Source organism: Lolium perenne, chromosome 4 (assembly GCF_019359855.2).
Source record: "Lolium perenne isolate Kyuss_39 chromosome 4, Kyuss_2.0, whole genome shotgun sequence".
NCBI classification, from domain to species: domain Eukaryota; kingdom Viridiplantae; phylum Streptophyta; class Magnoliopsida; order Poales; family Poaceae; genus Lolium; species Lolium perenne.
In genome coordinates this window covers 145,688,574-145,694,573 of record NC_067247.2, presented here as the reverse complement: position 1 = coordinate 145,694,573, position 6,000 = coordinate 145,688,574, and positions in this window count along the sequence as shown.

Here is a 6,000-nt window from a genome sequence, read left to right as displayed (position 1 = left end):
CATGGTATTATCCTCTCATGTGATTTGTTTTTGGATAGCCAAGTGACTTTTGTTACTACATATCTTGAGAATGATCTTATGCTTATGGTTGAGTCACTATATCATATGTGATTGTATTTATATTATAATTGGGATCAAAATGTCAAGAATAAGGATTATACCCTAATTTTGAATGATGATTTTGATTACACCAAGGCATGATCATATAAGTTTCAAAGTACTCATAGTTAATTTTATTCAAATAGTTTGAACTATAATTCGTAATGTAAACGAATTTAGTTTTGTAATATTCCACATATTTAATAAGTTATGATTGCAATAAGAATGTGTGGATTTTATGCACTTAGGTCCTTGTGTTTTGCTATATTTGGTATTTAGTTTTAAAGTGAATTCCATTGTACCTCAAGGTAGTTGCTTAACTTTTAAGTGTTAATAATTTAGAGTTTGCTTCTTATCTCTTTGTTGGTTATATACCTCTCCCATCTCTAGGGTTTAATGATAAGCTTTTGTTGGTGTTAAGTTCAAAGGTTTGGTTCAAGAAACACCATGTTATGATCTTTAATAAGATCAAGTAGTTGATCCTTAATTAGTATTTTCTTGTGTTGGTTTTAATTCCATTTGATCTAACCCCTTAGATCAAATCATCTTTTCCCAAAACAAGGTTTTAACAAAGTCACATTGAGGTTTATAGAACTTGACTTGATGATCTACTTCAATTCCATCAAGGTCAAGTGAAACTTCGGTTACTGTGACTGTTTTACTTTAAAGCGCGAAAATTCCCTGGATTTTCTATGCATGAATGCAATGCACAACTCTATTTACTCTATTTTTGTAACCCCAATACCTGGGATATTACACGGGCCCTGTGAAAAAGCGAGCGATCACTTGGGACGTCCGCGCAGCGTCCGCCGCGATGCATCCCAGACGCAAATATGCGCCGCGTTTGCGTCGTTCGGACGGCCCGGTCATTATGTGTCTCCATAATTTTTTTTCTTCTTAAAACCGCAAGTGAACGACTGAAAAACAGGATCGGAAAAGACAAGCAGTCTGACTGAAGGAAATGTGTTTATTCACTTATGTGCACACCTGCAACACCAGCGAGTCATCAACATAACTACAATTAATGGCTAATCCGAGACCGAAGGTAATTTCGGATCCAAACACCTCCTGAGCCCAAGACAATAAAATTACCACATGAACTTATAGCACAAGCCCGTTAGAAAAGAAAAAGAATTTACTTCAGAGAGCTACATAACTAAGAAGCCATAACAAAGAGGATCATATTTGAAATTGCGGCAAGGGCCAATGCAGAGAATCAAAAACTCAAACAACACAATTAAATAAATGGTCACGCTATACTGATGTACAGTTCCATGGTTCTATGTTTGACACTTGAAGAGTTTTGTCAGATATTACTGCACTACGAGCAGATGACAAGTGTTCTATCTTTATTCAAGGATCAAATAGTACATCCAAGAAGAAAACACATGAACCTGAAATGTCGTTTAGCAACTACAATTGACCTTTAGTCGCTTTCAAATTATTAGACTTACATAGGAGCACTACAGGAATGGACGCATACGCCGACGGCCAGCTTCCCTCGGCGTAGCCACGCCTGGCCCTCGGCGTAGGCTACGCCGACGGCAGCCCTCGGCGTATGGCGTCGGCGTTTAGGTCCCTCGGCATAGAAAATATTGCCCTCGGCGTAGCACACTACGCCGACGGCAAAACCGTCGGCATACAAATTTTAAAAATTCGAATTTTCTTTTTTCCAAAAAAAAATTCGGGAAAAAAATATTTTTCTATATGCCGACGGCAAAGCCCTCGGCATAGAGTTTTAAAATTTTTAAAATTTTAATTTTTTTACACCGTTTTCTCCCTTTTTTTTACTCGTTTTTCTTTCACCATACATTTTTAACTCTAAGTACACTTAATCTTAGGTTAAATTACAATCATGGTTAAACTTCCCAGTCGGTCACCCATCCTCACACTACTCCAACCTCAGCACGTTTAACTTCTTGGTTCCATTCGGATGAGCTTCCCTTAAAGAATTGACACCTTGCTGATAATAATAGCCTATCAACCCTATTAACCCTTGGACCGTGATGTCCCAACTCTTTATTTTTGAATTCCATTCGGATGAGCTTCCCTTAAAGAATCTTAGGATGTTTTTCTGAACATTTTGATACCTTATACGCATTTTTCTGACATCATATGAATTAGTTATGATTTTTACAAAATTGGACAAATTTGAAAAATAGTCTACGCCGAGGGTGGCCGTCGGGCGTAGCCCTGTCTACGCCCAGGGCCAAGTACATGCCGAAGGCTGCCCTGGGCGTGGACTTCGCTACGCCGACGGCAACGATACGCCGAGGGTCAGACGGCTGGCTGGCCGTGGCGGGCCATACGCCGACGGCCCCGACATTTGGCCGTCGGCGTACGCCACGGCCGTCGGCGTACGTCGCCATTCCTGTAGTGGAGTGAGGTGCAAAGACCTTGGACTTGACGGAGTGCTTTAGTCATAATGTGTTAATCAAAATGATGCACATGCTAGTCTAAAATTAGATAAGGATCATGAATTTTCACCCTATAGAGCAAGTATGGAAAAACTCCATGCAATGCCTTTGTCAAGGTAATAACATGGACGGATCCAGACTATAGCCAAGGCGGGCAGCTGCCCCCACTCAATTTTCTGAAACCTTGTAATATGTTAAGCTAAAGGCTGGTTTGCCCGCACTAAGAAATGATATTTGCATCACTTATCATATGTTTGCCCCTCTAAAAATTTATCCTGGGTAACAATGCCTAACATCACCATTGTCACGTGTAACCAAGAAAGGCCAAATCAATAGTTTCACCTGCGACTGCGAGCAAGCAAAACCATGGTCGGTGAGGTGCGGTCCCTGCAAAAGAAAAGAGGGAGATGAGGACGGCCAGGATCGGGCACCTTTGCTGATCGGACTGTTAGGACCTCAAGTGTTCTGAGAGGCCTCCATTTCGTCCGCAATGTTTTTTTTCCAGATGTCCTCTGGTTATTGATGTCACTGTAGTGTTGGTAGGTCGTGAGTCGTGACGTGCGTGTATAGTACTTCGGCCTGGTGGTGGCTTTGTAATGCTGAATGCTGAATAAAATCTGCCAACGGGGAAGAATGTTGACCTACATTGTAATGAGAACAGTACCCACAAATTAATAGAGCCTCATGTGTATTTGCACCAAAAAGTTTGATTTCGTTCATAAGCATCTCACCGCAACAAACTGTATTAATCATACACTTGCATCCTGCACTGGTAAAAATAACATGAATTTCTGATACTGAAGCAAAACCCAGCCTACCTAATTCTTACTAACTTTAAACCCACACTTGCCTAACACAGCAGTTGATTACCACTTCTTGCTCCCCGTTCTATCTATGCATCTAAAGGTGTAAACGATGCACCCATAGGGGGTCTCACAGCGCTCCGATTTACAGCCGTCTGATTTTACCTTGCAGTGAATCTCAGCCATAGTTTTTTTTCACCGCCCAATATAAATGCCCACTGGAAACCCTAGCCGCCAGGAGGCAAATCGCCCCGCACGCTGCCCTCCTCGCCAATCCCCTCGTTTCCGCTCCTCCTCCAGTCCCCTCCATCTTTGCCTTTTTCCTCCAACCTCTCCTCTCCTCCCGCCTTCTCTGATCTTCCTCCACACCAAGAGAGCAGCGGATGGTGCCCGGCGGGAGAAGCGCAGCTGCCGTGCGTGTCGTCCCATCGCCGGACGAGCAGGTGGTGGCTGGTGGGAGCAGCGCCACCGCCGCCATGCACCGTGTCGTCCCCGAACGAGCAGGTGATGGCCGGCGGGAGCAGCACAGCCGCCACCATCGCTGGGAGGAGCTGCTGCGCGCCATCGCAGAGAGGAGCCGCATCTGGCTGTACGTCCGCCCGATGAGCAGTCACCATGGCTAGGAGAGGAAGCGCAGGCCACCACTCACCCCGCCACCTCGCATCATCATCATCGCCGGGAGGAGCCGCAGGTTGCTGTTATTTGGTGATTGGCCTCCATCTCTCCCTCCTGCGCCTTGGTACTCCCTCCATATGCCACCCTTCTCCTCTTGCCTCTTCTCCTCCTAGTTTTGTCCGTCCATGCCCCCCCCCCCCCTCTCACTCTCAGACTTGGGAGGGGAAAAGGTGATGGTTCTTAGGAGATGGGGTGGCCGCTGGGATCCCCTCACCTCCATGATATTGGTGCTAAAAATCCTCAAATCCTAGGTAGGGGCGTTTGTGAAGAAGAAGGTCAAGGCCACTTTTCTAAGTCATATGTTGCTCAGTTAAGTTCTCAAGTGATTGAACCATGTGATTTAGTATTGTTCTAAACACAGTGTGTGCAGGTTTGAGGAAGAAGAGAACAAAAGATTTAGAAGATTTCCCATAACCTAACTTCAGATTTTCGGGTGAACAATTCTAGGAAAACCTACCGCGCCCTGAAAATAGGATGTAAAAGTTTTTCCATTGACACTTTATTTTGGAAGTATTGTCAATTGTACGAGTCCATGTGGGAGTGACTTTTGCGTCTCTGCTGTTCCAAATTCATTCCCTAGAAGCCTGGAACCATCATACCTATCAATGCATCTTATTCGTCATGGTTATTGCAGAAAATTTGAAGAATGGTCATATGCTGAGACACCGGATCCTGGATGTGCGTGAGGACGCACTGCGATGGGAGGTGAGGGAGTGTGAGCGGAGGGCCGACGAGCAGAGCCAGCTGCTGGCAGAGCTCTTGCAGCTCATTGGGATGCCCGAGGTCCGTACGCTTTTCTTTACACATTCTTTTCTCTATGTTGTGTTAAATCGTATTGTCCTGCAGATCTGACTATCACTATGTTTGTTCCAAAGTACATGGTTTAAACAGATCCATTTAAGCTGAAGAATGCCAAATCATCTCAGGTTTGCTTGACCATTCTTACACTGTCAATGTTTGGTTTGATGTTTTTCTTTATTCAGTGCTATCTATTATCGGGATACTAACTGCAATGGTCGATGCAGATGCAAAAGGAAAGCTACAAATTTTGGACCAATTATCAAAGTAATGGTTGCAAGAAGAATTTTTTAGAACTGGTCACCCTTGATAAGGTTGCAAGATGCAGATGCAAAAGGAAAGGTGCAAATCTTGCATTGGTCCCAAGCACAAATAGAGTTTTCTTCCCTTCAAAATTCTCTCTTTAATAATCTACCTTTTCTGATATATGCTATATTCCTACTCTCTCTTGAAATAACAGAAAATGCTTAATAACAATATACATACAAATCTAATAGAAATAAGTAGTGGCTCTGCAAATGTAACACCCTAGGATACGGTAAATGATTATACGTACATGTTCTGCTGCTCAATTTCTGTAGTGAAGTCACGTTGAAGAATTGTTATATGCAAGTGGAAGGTGTCAGGTTTTACCAGTGGTCACAATTATGATTTACTACTTTTTTCTTTCCAGCAATGAGACTTTTCCCTATTAGTTCTTAGAAAGCATGAGCGCATCCAGTAGAGACGAGATTGACATCCTGCTCTAGGCGAGTACCACTGCGGCACACCACGCTCCTGCAAACAGGTTTGGCAGCAGTAGCAGCCGGCACCGGCGAGGACATGAAGCCATTGGATTATAAAACTGCATGCATTCTAGGAGGCTGGCTTGATTATCCATTGTTTTCTTTCGCACACAACTGCGTACATGTTGCTCATCCTTGGTTATATCCCATCTTGCTGGCTAATGTATTAAATGAAGTATTTGTTTTGCTATTGTATCTGCAGTACTACATATATTATGTTCTTTTGATCTCAAATATAGAATCTATATACTTGAGATAATTAGCGTGGGTACCAGTGCAGGTACGCAACATGTAAGAAAGGAGTGGAGATGAGAGAAAAAGAGAAGAGAACAGGAATTGATTTTTTTTTGCCAATTCAACCACACATTTGCTTTCACAAGGTTAGCTTCTCTATAGCTCATACCATAATTTTTTTCAAATGCA